General features: G+C 47.1%; 1 pseudogene; it reads right to left on the bottom strand.

Moving 5' to 3' along the window:
* Positions 1-23408, bottom strand: part of LOC128836069 (adenylate cyclase type 10-like) — an 82532-nt pseudogene that overhangs the window by 19656 nt on the left and 39468 nt on the right.

The raw sequence follows: 23408 nt of genomic DNA, 5'->3' as shown, positions 1-23408 counted from the left end.
CTCTACAAGATAACTTTGTAAGCAGACCTGAGTACCTTACTTTGGATAGAAAAGAAATGTGACCTAATTGATTAATCTGTATCTCCTGCCCTTGGCTCATCTACAGCAGGACTGTGAACCATAGCTGGCCCAGACAGTATGCAGCTTTCATGACTATCTGTCTTTCCCGAGCAGGACCTTGAAAATGTGAATTGAATGTAAACAGATGGAGAGATGCCTGCCTGAGTCTGCAGAGAGCCTGAAACAATCATTCTGAGAGTGTGTTCTGCCGCATCCATCTCAACCAGGGCTCCATCAACTCTGATCTTCCATGGCTGCACAAGTTGCAGCCAAACGCATATATTCCACTCACAACCTCTGCAGCCCCTAGGAATCTATTTCTTTGTAAAGTGGTCTGGTGAATGAAGACCTTGTTCCCGTACTTAAGATTTTCCTCTGGCAACATCTTGTGTTTCTTTAGTGCCTCTGGCAACATCTTGTGTTTCTTTAGTGCCTTTACAGTCTCTGGAAAGAAAATCAACCACTGGGTTCAATGCAACATCATATGTCCTGGACTAAGAGCCGCTTTTTACCATTCTCTAGCACTAAGATAATGAGATGAAATTCCATAACATAGGAAATGTCTTCACTGCAGACTTAGTGTGTGACATACCAGGCCAGGAAACTCCGAAGGCCACAGTTAATGGGAAGAATCCCACCCACACAGAAATCCTCCAAATGCCGATAGCTTAAAGAGAAGAAACACCCACTACTCTCAAAAATGTTCTTTATGGTCCAGATCTTTAGCTGGTGTAAATCAGCATAGCTCCATTGATGTCAGCACAGCTATACCCACTTACACCAGTATATGATCTAACCCAGTGGTTTTCATCCTATTTACCGTTGTGAACTGCATATGTAGCCCACAATCTGTTATGTGGGCCACATCCAATACTACCTCTATGGCCCTCAGGATGTCACATGGGCCGCAGCTCTGTGCGGATTGGGCCACAAGCAGCCTGCGGGCCACAGGTTGAGAACCACTAGGTGGGTTTTTTGCCCAAACCTGTTAGTCCATAATGCACTTCATCAAACTGTTAAAGGTTCTTTTCAGTGCAGCATTTTAGGTTTTGGCTACACTAGCACTTTTGTTGGCAAAACTTTTGTTGGTCGGGGTGTGTGTGAAAAACCACGCCCCGACTGACATAAGTTTCACCATCAAAAGCGTCGGTGTGGACAGGGCTATGTTGGTGGGACAGCATCTCCTGCCGACATAGCTACCGCTGCTTGTTGGGGGTGGTTTAATTATGCAGATGGAAGAGCTCTCTCCCCCCAGCATAGAGCGGCTACACGGGAGACCTTACAGAAGTGCAGCTGCAGCGGTACAGATGTGCCGCTGTAAGGTCCCTAGTGTAGACATAGCCTTAGTTAGTCAGAGGGAAGGGGGAGAAATTCAGTTCCCTCTAGTCACCTATTTTTGTTTGTTGCTTTCTTTTAAACAGTATTTTTCACTCCTGATTTTTTCAGGCTAATATATGATGCTGAGGAGGCAAATTTTGCTCTCCGTTACAAAGATGCAACCCACATTGAAACCAGTGGAAGTCCTATATCTAATAAAGCTGTGATTTGAGCTAGACAAGCACAGTTCTGTTTGGGTTAGAAGCTGTTATAGTCAAGCATGAATTTGGTCTTTAATTTCTCACTGCTGCACTGACTGAGTCTAAAAAAGAACCCCTGGCTCGTCTGTTACATTCCAGGAAGATAAGCTTGAATTTACCTTTCTCAATGTCTTGTGGAAGTAATAACTCTAACTTCTTGGAGAAAGTAGAGGTAGTGATGTCTGAAATTCAGAGAACAAGGGAGAAGGCATATCTAAGAGTGCTTGCTGCACACATCCTTTGTTCAAGACAAATGGTTCTCATACATGCTGCCTACATAGAGAAGAATCTTTACTGGCATTGGGGATCATGAAAATTTCAGGAGATGGTTGCCTGGACACAGAGATCCTAGTCAAGGGTGCACCTGCTCAACATGAAAAAGAATCAAAGAATAAAGTTCCTCTGAAAAGCAACCTTAGAGTCATCACCTGCCTTTGCTTATTGGAAAGAGAGTGTGATGAACTTTCATCGTGACCCCACCTGCAGTCTGCAGCTGAGAAAGAGATTGCTGCCTCTATGAAAGTGGCTACCATCCCAATAGACTTGCCATTGGACATTAGCCATTTTCTGTTGTACTCTTTTGTACATGACGACTTGAACGCTCCCTTCATTTCTTTCTGCAAAAGGACCACAACCAGCATAGTATGACTGTCTTTTGTATGACATATTAAACTCAGGTACTGACCATTCATGGTCATGAAAGATTTCATAGCACTTTTCTCAAGAGTTAGAGGTGGCAACCGTGATGTCCTGACCTAATTTCTTTGTGGAAATGTACATTCGGCTTCATAAACACTTTTCGGAGTGTCATTTGAAATGGTTATTCCTTCCCTCCTATTCCTTAAAACACCCTGTTGGGTAATGTTGCTGACACAGAGTAGTTGCAGTACTCCACCCCAGAGATGGCTGCATTTCTTGGTGGGTGAGTAATCCATGTTTAAATAAACTGTAAAACATGACGCCATTGAAAGACACTGTATAAATACTGTAGGAAGTTTTACTGTATTTTCAGTGCCCTGTTTGGCCCTATTTTATTACCACAATAAGCATAATGCCCCTACTCCATTTGTTACATTCTTAGATCTGGTGCGATGAACAGCTCAGTGGTGTAGGGGAGAATATATAGAGAGAGGTTTAATTATTATCATAAAACACCACCACACACGGTACCTTTAATCCACCTAACTCCTCTTTTCATTAAGAACTAAATGTCCAGTTCTTTCGCAGAATCTGTGCAAAGCTGTACGTTCTCGTAAATTAACATACTAGGTCAAATTCACTTTAGTCCAACTCCACTGAAGTAGGCTTACTCTTCTCTTAAATTATTTGCAATAGGTTTGGTACATATTGCACATATTTTCCTACTCGTACTGTGACCAGCAGCATTCTTTAGAGAGAGCCAATGTTTCAACATTCAGACTGCCTGAACTGAAGCAGGCTGAAAGGAATGACCCAAACTGGAACTTGATCAGAACACCTGGGCTTGGATCCTTCTTCTTGCCTCACTTGCCGTAGGATCTTACAGAGCTCAAGTTTACATTTCATCTGAACAATGGGAAGTCTCCAGCCGGGCAGCAATCCCTAGCACCATGGTAGGGCACTGGTTCAGTAGTGACTCAGGGGACTAGGCCTCAAAGGTATTTAGGCACTGAGCTTCCATTGAAATCAATGGGAGTTAGATGCCTAAATACCTTTGAGGGGCTGGGCCATAGTCAATTGCTCCCTGCAGGGCCGGCTCCAGGCACCAGCCGAGTAAGCTCGTGCTTGGGGCGGCAGATTGTACGAGGCGGCAATCTGCCCAATCCTAGGGCGGCACGGCCGCTTTTTTTTTTTGTTGTTGTTCCGCTCCGGCCGCCCCCTCCGCCCTGGGGCACATCTGCAGTGCTGGGAGTCCCCCTGCACCCTGGCTCCGGACACGCCGCAGGTTTTTTTTTTTTTTTTTTTGCTTTGCCGTTTTTTGCTGCCCGTTTGTTTTCTTTCTTTTTTTTTTTTTTTTTTGCTTGGGGCAGCAAAAAAGCCTGTGAAGGGGCTTTCTCCCCATCACCTGCAAGGCAAGGGAAAGAACCCCAATTAGTCATACTCCACACTTGGGAGTGATTAACTAATTGCCTCCTGGACAGAGGAAGCAGAGCAAGACATTTTAAGTAGACTGAGGGTGCTCAGGTGGGGACAGACTACAGTGGCCACCGGTTTCTGATCGAGCAAAGCCCTAGCAGCAGGTTTAACAGACAGGAAGCACCAGAGGAAGAACTCTACAGGAGTGGGTTAGGCCTCTGCAGGAGAAGTCCTGAGGCAGGGCCAGCAAGGGAACTACAGTGGACCCTGAGGCTGCAGAAGAGGTATTAGTTTGAAGATCTGATTGGACTTTCATTTGGACTTCTTCATGTTATCCCTGAAAGGGGTTTAAATTTCCATGTGCCTTGGTCAGATGGGCATGCCACAGCATACCCAGAAGGGGCGAAGAGGAAGCCTGAGAAAGGCCATTCAAGGGCAGGGAGTGAGCCCAGTGGGTGAGGCCAGAGACAAGGACCCTGTGCAAGGCAGCATGAGGGGTGCCCACTAGGTGAGTATGTGCTACTAGTACTACACTGCCCCTGAATCCTTCTCCACTATCCATACCAATACTTTACCTGCCTCTTTCATTTTCTTTTTTGTGCTCTGTCTCATACCTTCACCCATACTATTTCACTCAATCTCTCTCCCTCTCAGCCACTTCCTTTTTCACCCCTCTTTCTCTCTGCAGCTCCCTGGGTTTGAGTGTGGTGGTCTTGCCTCGTTCCCTCCAGGTTACTGTGAATTCTGTATCTGATGGGACGTTTTACCTTCACTTGTCCTCTGGACACTTTCAGGGGAGCATGTGCTTGTTAGGGAAGCCTCGGCTGTCACAGCTTTTCTCTCCATCCCTGTCAAATCGGAGAGAGAAACACATATTAATAAAGAGCTGTAGAACAACTTCTCATCACTATCCGCATGGCAGTGGCCAGCGGAAGCTAGTGGGCCATTGTGCTAGGTGCTATAGTGACACAGACTACAAAGATGTTCCCTCTCCAAAAGCACTTAAAATCTAAACATTTAAAAGACAAAACTCTAAAGGTTAAGTTCTTACTGGCCGTGAAAAACGCATCACGGGCCGTGAAATCCCTTCTTCTCCATGAAATCTGGTCTTCTGTATAGTATAGGGTAAAAGTACACCAATTTTACAGGGGAGACCAACGTTGCTCAAACTAGAGGTCCCAACCCAAAAGAGGATTGTGGGGGGGGGGTCACAGTATTGCCACCCTTACTTCTGCCCTGCCTTCAGAGCTGAGTGGTCAAAGAGCAGCAGCTGCTGGCCAGGTACCCAGCTCTGAAGGCATCACCCCATCAGCAGCAGCGCAGAAGTAAGGGTGGCAATACCAAAACCCCCCTACAATAACCTTGTGATCCCTCCACTCCCCCTTTTGGGTCAGGACACTTGCAGTTACAACACCATGAAATTTCAGATTTAAATATCTGAAATCATGAAATTTATGATTTTTAAAATCCCATGACCATGAAATTGACCAAAATGGGACCGTGAATTTGGTAGGGCCCTACCTGTGGGGGTTACACAGCCAGTGCCTGTTGTGCTCTGTGGAACAACTATTATTTGCATTGCCATAGTGTCCAGGAGACCCAGCCACAGATCAGGACCCCCCTGTGCTAGGGGCTGTACAAGCACAGAACAAAAGGTCCCTGCCTCAAAGAGCTTGCAGCAGAACTCCCAAATTCCACCAACAGGGTGAATTCCTTGGAAAATTCTATGGCTGCTGAAACAGTCCACAGGGTCCTGATTGAGATGAATGGGACAGATCACACCTCTCTCAGCCATTTTTCCTCAAAGCCATTGTTTCAGGCTCTCTGCAGACTCAGGTAGGTGACACTGCATCTGTTTCCATTTTCTCCATCATCATAAAGCCTATAAACATATCTGTTCCAACAGGAAAATTCAGATTATGAAGAACAGTTCTGGGGCAAGGACTCAGTTCCCCAGCAAACCCCGCAGCCATGGAATTGTGGAATACCCTAGACCCTGTGTCTAGGTGTAGCTGAAGGCAGAATTTGGGCCAGCCCAGGTTCCGCCTTCACATATTACCAGCCCAGTTAACATAGCCTCCTTCCCCGCACACAGTCCTTCCACTCCACACCTCTGCCTGCTTCTCACTACTCCTTCACAGCCCCACGCTGCCCCCACCACAGTCCTTGACATTCCCCTACCCTTCAGCTCCTGACACCAGGGGGCATGGAAAGGTTACAGCATATGTGGGGGTTGAGGGGTAGAGAGTGGGGATATAGGAAAAAATAAGGGGATTGGGAGAGCCTGGAAAGGGGGCCAGGATGCCTCTCCAGATAGATTTCCCCTAGCGTGGGAGAGGATACAAAGCAAACAGGGCTACTGGAAGTGAAGGAGAAGAGATCAAGGGACTTGGCAAAGGTGTCTGGTGCATCCAACCAGCTGAGAGCAGAAGATGCCCAGAGGTACACTTAGTCACACCCACTAGGCCCCATGTCTCAGAGAACGCGGAAGCGCAATACACTCCCGTGCAGTATTGGGACGCAGAGCTGCGTTGAGGACTGTGCAGTCAGTGCATTGCCTGCATAGCCCTAGTCTCTGCAGCAGCGAGCAAAGGCCTCCCTGTAAGATTCTGCCCCCTCCCGACAGCATGGTCCCTTGGGGAGCCCAGTCTGGGGAGTGCTGTGGAAACAAGGGCTTCCATTTACCTTCAAATGAAGGACCCTGAAGGTATTCCTTGTGCTGCTCAGAAATGTTTTCCTGAGACTCGATGCTCTCCAGCATCATTTCCACGGTGTGGCGGTGAAATGAAATGAAGTCCCCTTCTCCGCAGCATCTGCATTTGTGAGCCTGCCCTTCTAGATAGCTCACACACTTGAGATGTAAGGCTTTCTTCTGGCTCTTCAGCCAGCACTCGGAGGCCATTTCCTGCAGCATTGGCATGCAAAACGCCATGACGCCGCATTGTATCACCAGCTGCTCTTGCTTGATTCGGTTATAAACAGAAGAGCGGATATCTGAAAGATAACGTGGATTTATCCATCCCCTCTCAGCAAGGCCAGCATTTGAGCACACAAGGCTCTGTTTCTGCTGCAGCCACTGATGCAACTGTCCACACTAAAGGTGTAACACGGCCCTGGGGGGTGGGTCATTGGTGGTCGGGATCAAACCTAGGACCACCAGATCTGAAAGCATGAGACATTACTGCCTGAGCTAAAAATTTCAGTCCTTAGCCATGGATGTAGCAGGCTCCTCAACCACCAGATTTGGGCCAGAGTTCCACACTGTATGAATTATCACCACTTGGCTATACACCAGTGGATGACAAAATAACCTCATCCACTTTAATTCACGCCTGTTGCTATTGTTGGTGCCAGACTTGCACCGAAATAACAAAAGATGTGAAATAACAAAAGATGTGTGGTGATTTCTGTGCCAATCTGTGTGTAGACAAGCTCTTAGATACTGTAGGGAGAGTTTGGTGGAATCTAGGTGAGGTACAAGGAGAATAGAACAAAATAAAAAATTCAGGTAAGTCATATTAGCTCATACCAGCCCATTTTGACCTCTGTTCGTCCTCACAGTATGTTAGGGGTTTTTGAATGACTATATTTTAGTACTTTAACATATATGCTGCCACATCCTGGTTATTATTGTTTGTATTAAAGTAATTCAACAGAGATCTCAACTGAAATGAGGGTTACATTATCCTGGGACTGCATAAATGCGTAATAAAAGAAAATCCCTGCCCCAATGAGTTTATAATCTACATATGAGTCAGAAAAGTGGGAGACGGGAAACTGAAACACAGAGAGATGAAGTGATTTGCAGGTCAGTGGCAGAGCCAGAAGTAGAGCTTAGGTTTCCTGTATGTGTCAGGCCAGTTTCCTATCCTCTGGACCCAACTGTCTCTCTCTAGATACCGCAGGAGTGACTTGAATGCATTTACAATAGCATTCCTAATGCTGCAACAGCTGAGTTTTTTGTACAGAATTTTCTTTTATTTTTTTAAAGAAAAAAGGCATTGATGATTACCCTGAAACAGATGCTTCTCAGGAGTTTATTTCAAAGTGTGATGCGAGATTCCATTGTGTAGGCTGTGACTGTCAATAGATACATTTAAGATGTAAGAAAGTACTAAAAACTACAGGCAAAAAAAATCTAATGATTTGTACAGTTCCTTCCTACTAGAGACAGCCCCTGCACTTTATGCATGTTAACAAGAAGGATTCACAGAGCACTCTGGAAAGATCACCAAGAGCACAGACAAGGAGCAGTGGGATTTCAGCACACTCTGATGCCCCCAGTCTCTGGCCAGCTCCACATACCTGAGTCTTGTCCAATTGGTCTCACCGTCCCGGGGCAAACAAGTAACTCTGTGGAGGGCATATCCTGTGATTGTGCTTTCTGGGAGTCCTTTCTTTTATTAAAACACTTGAAGATGTGGGAATCCACCAGGGCTGCAAGCGTCTGATTCATCTTCCTCTTGGTCCATTCGGGAATGATGTGGAGCAGCAGCTCAGTCGTGAAAGTCAGCCCGATGATAGCCGCACATTTCACTACCAGCTGCTCCGAAGAGCTCATGTTGTCTAACTCAGCCAGTGCGATGCCTACCGAAAACAAGTCATTCAGTAAATCATCACTTCTCCATGCTGGGTGCTCCTGAGAGACCAAGACAGTAAGATTACAGTGGTTAGCTTTAGCATTGGGAGTGAGAGGAGGATGGATGTCCTGTCTGGATCCTGTCCTTTTTACCCTACAAATGAACTGACCTGAGGAAGCTAACACGTCAATTATCTCTTCTGAAAGCTGCCTTCACCAGCAACTACTGATAATGGGCAGTCACAGGGAATTCACACACTGGATTTTTGTACTGACCATGAGTTGATCCAGGAGCCACCATAACTGCTCAGTACCTTAATTTGACTGTAGAATTTATTAGGAGGGCTGTGTTTATATTAATTCTTAATAGTTTGTCATTTAAATGAGACTTAAAGCGGCTTCCCAGAACAGCATCAGAACTCTGCTGCACCGAGCTAGAGTGCCAACTACTGGACTCGAGGCCTGGCATGACTCCAAGAGCAGACCAGCGTATTCAGGAATTAGATTGGGGCAAAAAGAGGGGAGAACCTTTTACAGTACAAACGCCAGAAGAATGCCTGTTAAGCAGACTGTAGTGAGACTGAGTGGCCTCCCTCAAAGCTGGAGAGCAAGGGACCACTACACTCCCCCTTATTGAGGTTGCAGGAAAAAAAATCCCGATGTGTAGAAAGAATAGTAAATACGGCAGGAGACCAGCTTGGCTTAACAGTGAAATACTTGCTGATCTTAAACGCAAAAAAGAAGCATACAAATAGTGGAAGATTGGACAAATGACCAGGGAGAAGTATAAAAATATTGACATGCAGGATTGAAATCAGGAAGGCCAAATCACACTTGCAGTTGCAGCTAGCAAGAGATGTTAAGAGTAATAAGAAGGGTTTCTTCAGGTATGTTAGCAACAAGAAGAAAGTCAAGGAAAGTGTGGGCCCCTTACTGAATGAGGGAGGCAACCTAGTGACAGAGGATGTGGAAAAAGCTATTGTACTCAATGCTTTTTTTGCCTCTGTCTTCACGAACAAGGTCAGCTCCCAGACTGCTGTACTGGGCAGCACAGTATGGGGAGGAGGTGACCAGCCTCAGTGGAGAAAGAAGTGGTTTGGTTCAGGACTATTTAGAAAAACTGGACGAACATAAGTCCACAGGGCCGGATGCACTGCATCCAAGGGTGCTAAAGGAGTTGGCGGATGTGATGGCAGAGCCATTGGCCATTATCTTTAAAAATCCATGGTGATCGGAGGAGGTCCCAGATGACTGGAAAAAGGCTAATGTAGTGCCCATCTTTAAAAAAGGGAAGGAGGAGGATCCGGGAAACTACAGGCCAGTCAGCCTCACCTCAGTCCCTGGAAAAATCATGGAGCAGGTCCTCAAGGAATCAATTCTGAAGCTCTTAGAGGAGAGGAAAGTGATCAGGAACAATCAGCATGGATTCACCAAGGGCAAGTCATGCCTCAGTAACCTAATTGCCTTCTATGAGGAGATAACTGGATCTGTGGATGAGGGGAAAGCAGTGGATGTGTTATTCCTTGACTTTAGCAAAGCTTTTGATACGGTCTCCCACAGTATTCTTGCCGGCAAGTTAAAGAAGTATGGGCTAGATGAATGGACTATAAGGTGGATAGAAAGCTGGCTAGATCATCGGGTTCAACGGGTAGTGATCAATGGCTCCATGTCTAGTTGGCAGCTGGTTTCAAGCAGAGTGACCCAAGGTTGGTCCTGGGGCCGGTTTTGTTCAATATCTTCATTAATGATCTGGAGGATGGCGTAGACTGCACTCTCAGCAAGTTTGCAGATGACACTAAACTGGGAGGAGTGGTAGATACGCTGGAGGGTAGGGATAGGATATAAGAGGGACCTAGACAAATTAGAGGATTGGGCCAAAAGAAACCTGATGAGGTTCAACAAGGACAAGTGCAGAGTCCTGCACTTAGGATGGAAGAATCCCATTCACTGTTTCAGACTATGGACCGAATGGCTAGGAAGCAGTTCTTCAGAAAAGGACCTAGGGGTTACAGTGGACGAGAAGCTGGATATGAGTCAACAGTGTGCCCTTGTTGCCAAGAAGGCTAACAGCATTTTGGGCTGTATAAGTCGGGGCATTGCCAGCAGATCGAGGGACGTGATCATTCCTCTCTATTCGACATTGGTGAGGCCTCATCTGGAGTACTGTGTCCAGTTTTGGGCCCCACACTACAAGAAGGATGTGAAAAAATTGGAAAGAGTCCAGCGGAAGGCAACAAAAATGATTAGGGGGCTGGAGCACATGACTAATGAGGAAAGGCTGAGGGAACTGGGATTGTTTAGTCTGCAGAAGAGAAGAATGAGGGGGGATTTGATAGCTGCTTTCAACTACCAACCTGAAAGGGGGTTCCAAAGAGGATGGATCTAGACTGTTCTCAATGGTACCAGATGACAGAACAAGGAGTAATGGTCTCAAGTTGCAGTGGGGAAGGTCTAGGTTGGATATTAGGAAAAACTTTTTCACTAGGAGGGTGGTGAAGCACTGGAATGGGTTACCTAGGGAAGTGGTGGAATCTCCTTCCTTAGAGGTTTTTAAGGTCAGGCTTGACAAAGCCCTGGCTGGGATGATTTAATTTGAAATTGGTCCTGCTTTGAGCAGGGGGTTGGATGACCTACTGAGGTCCCTTCCAACCCTGATATTCTATGATTCTATTTCTCTTCTAGGGAGCTGGAATCTGAACATGATCCCAGACTAGCATGGCTGTCCTTAGGCATAGGAGGCTACTTAGGGCACCTGAAAATTTAGGGCACCACTGGGTCTTATTGTCCCCCTCCTGCCTCTTCCTATCCCTGTTCTGACCCTTCCTGCAGGCTCCCATAGCTGGCTGCTGCAGCCTGGTGACTCTTACTCCGGAAGGGATCTAGTAACTTAAAAGTGAAAAAGTCTTCCACCCTACCAGACCTATTAGCACAACACTGAAACTGTTAAAGAGCCATTCAAGTGGCAATGAACCCATTTAACAGGCATTTGGCAACCCCTACGTATATATTGTCAGTTTCTGAATTTGCTGACAAAACCAGTTGTGCATTACTGTAATATTTACTCAGAACATGTTAGTCTACAGGACCTTAGTTTAAAATTTGCTTTAAAAATATTTCATTAGTGAGTTGGTGAAGATTCATAGATTCTAGGACCTGAAGGGACTTCGAGAGGTCATTGAGTCCAGTCCCCTGCCCTCATGGCAGGACCAAATACTATCTAGACCATCCCTGATAGACATTTATCTAACCTACTCTTAAATATCTCCAGAGATGGAGATTCCACAACCTCCCTCGGCAATTTATTCCAGTGTTTAACCACCTTGACAGTTAGGAACTTTTTCCTAATGTCCAACCTAAATCTCCCTTGCTGCAGTTTAAGCCCATTGCTTCTCGTTCTATCCTTAGAGACTAAGGTGAACAAGTTTTCTCCCTCCTCCTTATGACACCCTGTTAGATACCTGAAAACTGCTATCATGTCCCCTCTCAGTCTTCTCTTTTCCAAACTAAACAAACCCAATTCTTTCAGCCTTCCTTCATAGGTCATGTTCTCAAGACCTTTAAGCATTCTTGTTGCTCTTCTCTGGACCCTCTCCAATTTCTCCACATCTTTCTTGAAATGCGATGCCCAGAACTGGACACAATACTCCAGTTGAGGCCTAACCAGCGCAGAGTAGAGCGGAAGAATGACTTCTCGTGTCTTGCTCACAACACACCTGTTAATACATCCCAGAATCATGTTTGCTTTTTTTGCAACAGCATCACACTATTGACTCATATTTAGCTTGTGGTCCACTATAACCCCTAGATCCCTTTCTGCCGTACCCCTTCCTAGACAGTCTCTTTACATTCTGTATGTGTGAAACTGATTTTTCCTTCCTAAGTGGAGCACTTTGCATTTGTCTTTGTTAAACTTCAACCTGTTTACCTCAGACCATTTCTCCAATTTGTCCAGATCATTTGAATTATGACCCTGTCCTCCAAAGCAGTTGCAATCCCTCCCAGTTTGGTATCATCTGCAAACTTAATAAGCGTACTTGCTATGCCAATATCTAAGTCGTTAATGAAGATATTGAACAGAGCCGGTCCCAAAACAGACCCCTGCGGAACCCCACTTGTTATGCCTTTCCAGCAGGATTGGGAACCATTAATAACAACTCTCTGAGTACGGTTATCCAGCCAGTTATGCACCCACCTTATAATAGCCCCATCTAAATTGTATTTGCCTAGTTTATCGATAAGAATATCATGCAAGACCATATCAAATGCCTTACTAAAGTCTAGGTATACCACATCCACAGCTTCTCCCTTATCCACAAGACTCGTTTTCCTATCAAAGAAAGCTACCAGATTGGTTTGACATGATTTGTTCTTTACAAATCCATGCTGGCTATTCCCTATCACCTTACCACCTTCCAAGAGTTTGCAGATGATTTCCTTAAGATTATAAAATCACATCTCTAAAAAATCCTTGCATAGATTTTTAGATACACAATCATCTTCAGCCTTAAATGCTTGGATCTTCAGACATAGTTTTTTAAATAAATCCTTCAAAAGACCACCTAAAATCTATCTAAAATACACATTTTAATTTTAATTACTATAGTAAAAAAACTTGCTTCCAAAATCTTCCTGTCCATCCCTTTCTCCCTTCATATGCCCCCCACATTGAAGAGAGCCCTTAAAGGGACAACACCCCTTTCCTTCCAGATAGCTGGACAAAGAGTTTCCCTTTCTTTACTTCTGACTATATGATGAACTAGTTTTAAGAGAACCCTTCAGCAAAATCAGTACTTAGTGAGATATAACATCCTTTGTTATGCCTAAAATCTTTGAAAACATATATTTTAAAGTTGGTGAAATTTCATAAGCATGTCTATTGTTATGGAGATCACACAAAGTAAATTAGTGTTCCCTTTTTCTAAAAGCAATGAACATTGTTATGAACACACTAAACCTCTGTGACTGATTAATTTAAAATAATATTTTTGTTTCAGTGAGTTAAATATGTAGTAATCTGGAATGATTACTTTATGAAGGCTTAAGAATACATTTAAAATATAAAATCAGCTTAGAAATACTGATTAAGAAAATGTAAAACAGAGAAGAGTTGCATCATGTATTCCATTCTTAATGTTGTATTCAGCAAGACAGCTGACTCGCCCTTACTGCAAAGTTTTTGCAAATAAATCTCTGACAAACTTCAGGGCATATCAAAAAACCTGTGACTGACATTTTTTTATTTCCAAGTTTAGTGCTTTTAATTAGGTACCTTCTGCATGTCCAGTCTTCACCATTTGGCATGCAGTGGAAAACATGCCCCATTTTCTTTAGAAAGAAAATGCAGAAGAGTGTTTTTTTCAAATATCATTTGCTTCATTTGGGTTCAGCGATTTGGCTGGAAGGGGGTGAGCACGATGGGGGAGGGAAGAGAGGAGGGAGACAATGGGGAGAGGGTAGGGCCTGGGTGGAGTGGGGCAGGGCCTGGAGCAGAGCAGGAGTGGAGTATGGGTGAGGCCACAGGCAGAAGAGGTGGGCTGGGGAGCTAGCCTTCCCAAGGGGCAGCTTCACCCACTGTCCATGACAGGAGGTAAGAGCGGGTTGGCTCCTGCACACCCAGTGCGCACTGCAGTCTCCTTAGGCAAGGGCTGTATTCACAGAGCCGAATGTGCCAGCACCACGCATTCTGTGTGAGGGAGAGGGTAAGGGGGTCTCTGCGGGGAACTGTGATTCTCCACCACCTTGAGGCAGGCCGGGGGGGCCGGTATCTTTTGCTGCCTCGTCCCTAACCTCCCCCCCACCCCCAGGCTGCTGTCGGGCATAGGGGCACCAGTTTAATAATACTGCATAGGGCCCCTTAAATCCTAAGGATGGCCCTGCAGACTAGGCCCTGAGTGGAATTGCGCCCTGCGGTCGGAGGAGACAGACGAGAATCCCCAAGGATTCCCCGCCACCAGGGCCAGCTTTAGGCCAATTCCCTGGAATCGGGCCCCACGGGTAAGAGGGCCCCGCACCCGCGCCTAAGAGGGCCCTGCGCTTTAGGCTCACACGGTGGTGGTCCGCTCCGGCGGCATTTCGGCGGCGGGGGGTCCTTCAGTGCCGCAGAAGATGCGGAGCGGACCCCTCCGCCACCGAAGACCCGGACCGCGGAATCGGGCCCCACAGGTCCTAAAGCCGGCCCTTACTGCCACCGTTAGGGCCCTGGGCTGGGACCCAGTGGAGTAGGGTGGGCCCAGGTCTCCCTATCCACTGCTGCCAACCCCACCCCTGGTAGGGTGACCAGACAGCAAGTGTAAAAAACCGGGACAGGGGGTGGGGGGTAATAGGAGCCTATATAAGAAAAAGCCTCAAAAATCGGGACTGTCCCTATCAAATTAGGACATCTGGTCATCCTAACCCCTGGGATGGCAGTCTACCCACCTTAGCAGTGGCGGCTCCAGACAGCAGCGCACCAAGCACGTGCCTGGGGCGGCAAGCCACGGGGGGCGCCCTGCCGGTCCCTGCGAGAGCGGCAGTCAGGCCGCCTTCGGCGGCTTGCCTGCGGGAGAGCCGCCGGTCCCGTGGATTTGGCGACAATTCGGCGGCGGGTATGCCAAAGCGCGGGACCAGCAGACCTCTCGCAGGCAAGTCGCCGAAGGCAGCCTGCCTCCCCTGCTTGGGGCGGCAAAAACGCTAGAGCCGCTCCTGCACCTTAGGCCTGCTTTTGCTCTGCCCCAGCCAGGAGGTTGTGGGCCATAGACTGTTAATTGCTGTTTGCTCCAGTCAGGAGGTTGTGGGCCATAGACTGCCTGTGCTCTACCCTCCCCCTCTCCCTCTCCCGGGCCAGAACTTCCCCATAGACTATTGATTACTACCTGCCTGTAGTGAGGCCGGGTGGCCTCCATCCCCACTTGAGAGTGAGGAACCACTACACATACTTCTTGCCTAATTGGAAGGTCTGGCCTATTCTGCAGAGCTCAGACTCGTGCTTCTCCGCTTTGCTCCAAAGTTCAGACCTGCGCTGTCTGCCGCATTCAAGCTCCCAGGCCCTCTTTAACTGCTGCCCTTAAGGAGCAGAAACATTGTGTCCCCACTGGCGGGAGACATCAGGATCAGACCCTCACCTTTTAAGGTAGGGGGCAGCATAATATTTTGCAACTTAACATTCTGGCGAATGGTGCAAATGTACAATTCATTGTCTGAGCTGGAAAGCGATTCCGTTTTGGAGGTGATGACCTTGATGGCATTGGCTGCACGGAGAGAAAGGAGAAAAAACAATTACAAGAACTCACATTTTAATTTGTTTGCTTTTTAAATCTATCCAAAGCAAAACAATACTTGACAAGATCTAATGGGAACAGCCATTATAACCATTTGGGTGTGAGAATAAACTCTATCACCCAGAATGCAAAACAGGTTCCATTGCATTTCTACTTAATCACAACATTCCGAGGCTGGTTCTTCTGGGAGCCAACTCTTTGGTGTCGCCTAGATTTCCCAGCCTAAATCAGATCAATGGCCTATCTTAGGAGGAAACCGTAACTCTTCTTCCCTTATGGAAATTTGGCACTAATATATGGGGAAGTACTAGCCTAATCCCAGGAAGTAAATGGCTGGTTTATGGCCTGCAGGAGCTGGGCTGCTATTTTTCTCTTCCCCCTTATTTATTTAGGAAGTTTTAAAAGGCTTACAGAATCATTGCCATGGAATTATTATCATTTTGGTTTTGATATTTACAACAGCTTTTATTTAAAGAAACATTATACAATATAATCATCAAATCTCTCTGTTTAACAGGGTGTTACCTTTGCACTATGCAAGACGTTTTGTTTCTGGTGATTGTATTATTCTGATTACCCATTTATCAAGCCAGGCATGTCCATCAAATGTTAATAATCAAAAACATGGACAGATGTGCTGGGTTTGTTTTTGTTTTCAGGCAAATGTATTTTGTCTGAATATTGAACAACATATCTAAGAATCTATCCGCTACATTTCTCATATCTTAGCTAGTATAACTGCAAGTGATACCATTCCCATAAATATCAAAATCTTTTGGTTGGAAGATATTTGTCACCATAATATCTTGTATCAATTAGTCCACAGATTAACTGTGTGGTGAGTAGGAAAGTGTTTCCTTTAATGTTTTAAATATGTTGCTTTTTCATTTCACTGGGTGGCAGCATATTCTATTATGGAAAACTATAACTATTCACTATTAGAGGGGTAGCACATAGAGGAAACCTTTTAAGGTTGCTAACCAATTGCATTATAACCTTTTTTCAGTGACTTATAACTTTGTTAGGCATTAAGCTTTGGGACTGAAATTTTCCATGCTTGGTCTCTGCCTCAGATTTGGTTTTTTGAAAAGTTAAGACTTAAAATGGTTCAGCAGTTTTGTCAATGTTAAAAAAATGCATATTTTCCACCTGCCCTCTTTTTGAGCAGCTTTAGTGTCCCAAAGATTTGGAGCAGGAATAGAAATTTCTCAGGGACAAATAGCATCCAAGAGTTCTAACTCAGTCCCATGCTTTAATCACTCAACCTCACTCCCCTCCCAGAGACAGGAATGGAACCCTGCAACCCAGCATTCTACTGCTGAACGTCCACCACTTACCCTCTCTGCTGCCTTCCCTGGCCCCAGTCTTGCCTCCTTTCCTAGCCTGTTCAGCTACTCTTTCCATTCCCCTCAGCACATCTCCTCTTTGCCCCTTGCACCCTCCTTCCTTCCCTGAATTCCAGCAGCCAGTGCCAGGCCGACAAACATTCCCAGAAAGATGAGAACAGCCTGGGAGGGTGAGTTACTATACACTATACAGTGGGCTGTGGCATTTAAGAACATAAGAACCTGTCTTGCAACAGTGGCCAATGCCAGGTGCTTCAGAGGGAATGAACAGACCAGGTTACCAAGTGATGATGAGTTAATGACAAGTAGCTTACTGAAAAGGCCTTCCCACTCATCATCTACTTCTTCCTCCTCCTCCCAAAGATGGAAGATGAGCATGTTCTTTAAATGGAGGTTTCGCAGCAACTCCTCGCAGTAAAATGGGATTCCATGGCTTCTCTATATCAAGAACCTAAAGAGAGACAAAACTATCACTGACCATTAAAATAAGGGACTGTTATTCTCCTTGGGCGATGTTGGGGATGGTAGCTACGTAGATACCATGGTGACAGGTGCCTTAACAACATCTAAGGTTGCAGTTGAAATGGACGAGGCTGCATCAAGTATCCTGTATGCCTCCTATGTGGTAGATTGCAGGGCTGTACTGAAGATACAGAGTGTGTCGTGGGGTGAATGAGCAGCAGGGCAGGGGATCAGGCTCATATTCAAATGACAGTCAGGTGTAAATCAGCACTTAACATAGCTATGGTCGTTTACAACAGCTGAGGATCTGGCCCCATGTTTGTTTTTAAATGTTACTAATAGCAACTAGGTTACTAAAACTGGACCATGTCAAGCCTAAATATTCTCTGCTAACTCATCACATAGGTGTCACCACCTTTCTGCAGAGTTCCAACCTGTCACAGCCAGCCTCTTCCTTAAACACCTTCCTCCTTTCTCCCATAAAGCTCTATCAGTCGCAGAAAAGCTCTCTGGCAAAGTCAATCTAGTCCCCACCTTTTCCTTCTTCAAATCCCTCCTTAAAAGTCACCTCTGCCTTTATGCCTGCAAGACACTGTCAGTTGACATTGGCAAGGCAGATGGCAAGCCATAAGCACTGTTCATTGTGCTAAAATGTACTTGTTTGACTAAGGGTAGGTCTACACTTACCTCCGGACCCGGAGGTAAGCAATTGATCTTCTGGGATCGATCCCGGAAGTGCTCCCCGTCGACGCCGGTACTCCAGCTCGGCGAGAGGAGTACGCGGCATCGATGGGGGAGCCTGCCTGCCGCGTCTGGACCTGCGGTAAGTTCGAACTAAGGTACTTCGAATTCAGCTACGTTATTAACGTAGCTGCATTTGCGTACCTTAGTTAGAAGTGGGGGGTTAGTATGGACCAGGCCTAACTCTCACCCTCCCATTCCCACCACCACCACCACCCCCCTCTTTGGCTACGTGTTGTAACATACAGTCTCAGTGTTTTTAGGGCAGGGACACTGGAGCCCTCATCCTGACTGGCACCCTTAGGTGTTACTATAATATAAATAAATGCCAAGATTTTAAAAAATGGGAGCCTAAAGTAAGACTCTTAAATCCATATTTGGGCACTTAAATAAATTGCCTGATTATTTCAAAAGTGCTGAGCACCCAGCAGCTCCCATTGACATCACCATACAACTTTAATTGTGCATACACACTATGATTCAATCTTTAATTAATTACTGTCCTCCTCTCCCCCACGGGACTTCTTGCTTCAGTCAATGCACACAATGGAATCTAGGATCCTATGGTTACACCAGTGTGGGGGTCACATAGGAGTCCTTGGAGTTATTTTAAGGGTCCCTTCTACAGTACTTATACAAAACCAGGAGGAGGGTAAGGAGATTCGCTTAGGCACATACAGCAGTTAGGCATCTAACTTCCGGTTGCTCTTTTGAAAATCTCTCCATTTTATACCAGGCTTTTGATTTGCAATGTTTTAAACAGGCTCAGCCAATATCTGTTGACCAGTTGCTATGACATTTGCGGCCTCTCAGCCACTTGAATTGCAAAGACTCAAAATGTCAGTAAAGCTTCCTTTGGCAAAATATCCCCCAAGTCTGCTCATTACCTGATGTTTCATCGATTCACAGATTCTAAGGCCAGAAGAAACCACTGTGATCAGCTAGTCTCACCGCCAGTGTAATACAGCCCATAGAATTTCCCTGAAATAATTCCTGTTGAAACTAGAGCATATCTTTTAGAAAACATCCAGTGTTTTCGTACCATGCTTAGCTTTAGTATCTTAGCAAATATGGAAACAGTACTGGCATGGCCATCTGCATTACAGTAGTAAAATGGAAAAAACAATAAGGATAATATTTTAAAATGCACTGTGCAGGGTTTTTTTTAGTTGATTGCTTTTAGCTGAAAGCAGGTATCAAATAAGGTTTAATGAATTTTTAGCCTTGCAATTTGAATGGGTGAAAGGGCAACCTGGAGATAGACGTTCGCTAAGTCTGTTTATAAAACTGGAGATGGAAGCCTAGTACAGACTGGGTTTTACCTAAGCAAAAAGGGAACTGCTGATACAATGCTGAGGACTCTCAGCAGGTCACAAATGGATATAGAAATAGGCATAAAGAGTCTAGAACTGGAAGGAGTTGCCCAAATTTGAGGTACTGGCAGCTGTGTTCAGCTGGCTGGAATAATGAAGATAGATGGGTGGGTAAGTCACCACCTGCCCCCTGTGGGACACGTTGAGAAGAGGTGTAGGAGCCACTGGCACTTGATGGCTGGTGGGGTTACTCCAGAAAGCTTATGCTTTACTTTGATGATTTTACCTTTGTTTGTGGGCTCTGGGAATTACTCTGAGGACACCCAGGCTTCACCCAGACTTTGGGCCCCATCACTGGACCAACTGGATCCCAGACTGCCTAGGGGATGGGAGACTGAAGATTTCTGTTGGTTTCTTCTCCCTCACCTGTCCCCGCTGCCTAATTCTATGCTTCTCCTCAGCTTCCATCCAACCAACTCTGAGGCTGACTGAACCACATTGCACCATCATGACAGGCCGAGACACCCTCTCAAGCTCTGCAAGCCAGACATGCCACCACTGAACCTGTCTGGAGCTGCCCTGCCTGCATTGATTCCTGGGACAACCCCAGACAGAAAACCGCATTTCCCCAACCTTTGCTGCCTCACCTTCCCTCCCCCTCCTGTGCCAACCCCTTTGCCTAAAGAGCTGGAATAATCTCTGACCATGTTGACCTGAAACCCAGCAGCAAACCTAGCCTTTCTTTCCTTTCCCCAAAGGGGTAGGCCCTTTAATATCAGCAAAGAATTCTGACCACCTTCCCTCTAAAGGACTCTGATAAACACTCCAGTCAGACTAGTTCCAACGCAGAGCCACTTCCCTGTCAGAGCTCAAACAGCTCAGACTGTATTTTCCCTCTTTGCGTTGAGTGAGTAGTTGAAGGAATTTTGACAGGGCAGTTGCTGTACTAAGGTGCACTCACACCTGACTGCTGAATGGTGGGGCAGGAAACAAAGGTCAAGTTAACATCTTCGCCTTCTGCGCTCACCACTCTTCACCACAACAGAGGGGATGGATGGTACCACCTTAGCTCTCTGCCTAGCAGCAAACTGATCGAGAGATCCCCCAAGCAACTGCCCTGGGATGTATTTGCAAACCAGAACATTAGAAGGCAGTGACAAGCCAAGAGCTATATGTTAATAACAATAATATCTGGACTTTCTATAGTGCTTTTCATAGCTGAGGGACAGAGAAACAACGTGATCTGCCCAAGGTCACCCAGTAAGACAGTGATAGAGCCAGGAATAAACCTCAGTCCCAATCCAGTGCTCTATCCACTAGGCTACAGTGAATCTTTGCCAAGCCCTAGATGGAACAGCATACAGTTAGGACCAACCATGTTTTACTAGGTGCTAGGCTATTGGGCTGTTTTGACCCTGCTTTCATGGACCCTACAGAGTCAGTCACTTGACCATGAGCCATTTGGTTCCTCCTTTATGGACCTGCTCCCCTCTGTTTTGCGGAGAAAGGTTGGTTTGCAGCTAAGAGCACAGATCAGGTGCCTATCACTTACATTTCTAGCTCCCGGGAGACGCTGACCACCCCAAGGTCCTCGCAGGCTTTTTGCAGGATCACAGAGGGTTTTAGCTCCCGCAGCTGAACGTAGGTGGTCTTTGTGCTGTTAATGATGTTTGCAGCAGAGACACAAGTAGGCCATGCTTGGCGGCCGGGAGGAGATAGAGACATGACCATAAACACTGGGATGCTGGAGAGCAAGTTGTCCAGAAATTCCCATGATGCAGGATCAATGAAGTGGACTTCATCAATGACAAAAATGAGAATGTTTTTCTCCACTACCTAAAAAAGGGCATAAAATCGCCTGAATAAGGTGTTGCTTCAGTTATGTATATCTTGCCTTCAGGCCAGGGCCAGGGGTGTCATACCCCCATCCCCGTGACTGCTACTCCAACCTATAGGGTGGAAGAGCAGCTGCAGCTCCTTTGTGTTGGTTAGATAGGATATGGGGATCTGCACAGTAGCGTAGCTTGGGGGGTGCAGGGGAAGCAGCCGCTTCCCCTCAGCACATTTTTCAAAAGTGGCGCCTGCCGGGCCGGCACTGGGCTCCTGCAGGCAAGAGGGGGCAGCATGGCCGGAGGAGCCATTGGGGGGGTGGGCGTGGCCGGAGAAGCGAAGGGGCCGGCTCCTCGGCCATTGCGCCCCATGCTCAGCGCGGCCCCAACATCGCCGCAGCCGCCTCCTGCAGCGGCTCAGGGCTCAGCGGCCGAGCGCTCCCCGCCCCTGGATGCGGCAGCAGCAGCATCTCCTAGCAGCGGCTCGCAGCCCATTGTACAGTGCAAAGAGAGGCAGGGATGGGAGAGGGGACGAGAAGCCCCAACACGTCTAATGTCCCAAGTGCCTCCCGGAAGCGATCGGGGGACAAATATCAGGAAACAGCAACAGGCTTCTTCTCCGGGTCCAGTGCTGGGCTGCCAAGCACACCTGCCCAGGCCAAGGGAAGCAGGAAGCTGGCGGAGAGAGGTGGGGATCTGCCCGCCTGCCAGCTGCTGCCCACCCCACTGCTCCGCTCCCCCACAGCGCCCGGGAGAAGCGAGCAGCGCCCGGCACCCCTTCCCCGCGCCCGCAGCCTCCAGTCCGGCCTCAGGGCAGGGGGGCAGCCCGCACCACCTGGAGTTTCCCATGAGCCTCTTCCCTCCCCCTCCTGCGGCGGCCGCCCAGCGCGGTGTCATGTTTTCCTCCGAGTCCGAGGTCGCTCAGCAGCTGGTGAGTCCCGCCCGGGGGCACGTGAAACTTTCTCGCCTCTTCTCCCCCCCCTTCTCCGACCGCACCCTAAAAACTTCCTCGGCCGGGCCAGGCAGTGCCATGCCCAGCCCCCTCCCCCCGGACTGAGCCCCTCCAAGGGGGGGCGCAGCATGGCCGCAGCGTGGCCGGAGGAGCCAAGGCGGGGGAGACGCGGTACGGCTGGAGGAGCCAGCTGGGGGGGGGCGCGGAGCGGCCGGAGGAGGAGCCAAGGGGGCGTGGCCAAAGGAGGAGCCAAGGGAAAGGGGGGTTATTTATGTTTTTCCACTCTGGGGGTATAGTCCCTGCATTTTGGGAGGAGATCCAAGCTTTGGGACAAAGCATGAGCCAGTTTCATGGAGAATCCATCCCATAATCTGAATCTGAGAAGGGCCAGAAAGTGCACTCGGTGGTACAGAAAGACATAGTTCCTGCCCTCTAATTTTAGACATCACACAGTGAGTGCAGGTAACAGGAATTAGGATTGAGGAGGGACATAGAGGATAAGGACATAAGGAAAATGACCGGAGTACACCGTATTCCCAGCCTGCTAACCAGCTGCTCATTAGCAGAATCTGCAAGTCCAGTGCAGTCTGGGGAATCATTTCTCTCCGTTTCACAATAAAGAGAGTGGTTCACCTTCTGTAGTATTTTCACAAGAAATAGTTCCATCTCCTCTGTCCTTGTTTCATGATCCATTTTGGAAACCTCGGCAGAGGTGGGAAACTAGTCAGAAAAAAATGAGAACAGTAAGCAGAAGAGGCAGCGTTCCTGTTCATGATATACACATTCATGGGAAAAGCCCTGATTGAAATGTCCAGCCTAGTGAGACGCACATGTTCATCTCAGTGTCTATCCTTTCCATACAGGGTTTGCATCATCTAGGGCATGTGTACATGAATATACCAAGGCCTCTGCTTCTAGATCCTCTGTCTAAGTCCAGCTGAACAATTAAACTACCATCTGACAGCTCTTTGGTGACCTATGTGAAATAAACTGTTGGTCTTAGTCCTGCTCTTGGTAGGACGGTGCCTACAGCAGAGGAACTATGGGTGAAATCCTGGCCCCACTGAAGTCAATGGGCATTGACTTCCCTTGTGATTCCGTTGACTCTGGTTGACTGACAGTGGACAGGCTAAAAACTGGAGGGGCTGTGATAGCTGAACTGCCCTCTCACCCAGAGAGGTGGTACTTTCAGAGCAGAGGTGGGAAGTTGTGTGTGTACAGCAGGCTCACTCCGCCAT

Source organism: Malaclemys terrapin, chromosome 4 (assembly GCF_027887155.1).
Source record: "Malaclemys terrapin pileata isolate rMalTer1 chromosome 4, rMalTer1.hap1, whole genome shotgun sequence".
Taxonomy (NCBI): domain Eukaryota; kingdom Metazoa; phylum Chordata; order Testudines; family Emydidae; genus Malaclemys; species Malaclemys terrapin.
Note: the sequence above shows the minus strand (reverse complement) of the source record. Positions and strands in the feature narration are given on the sequence as shown.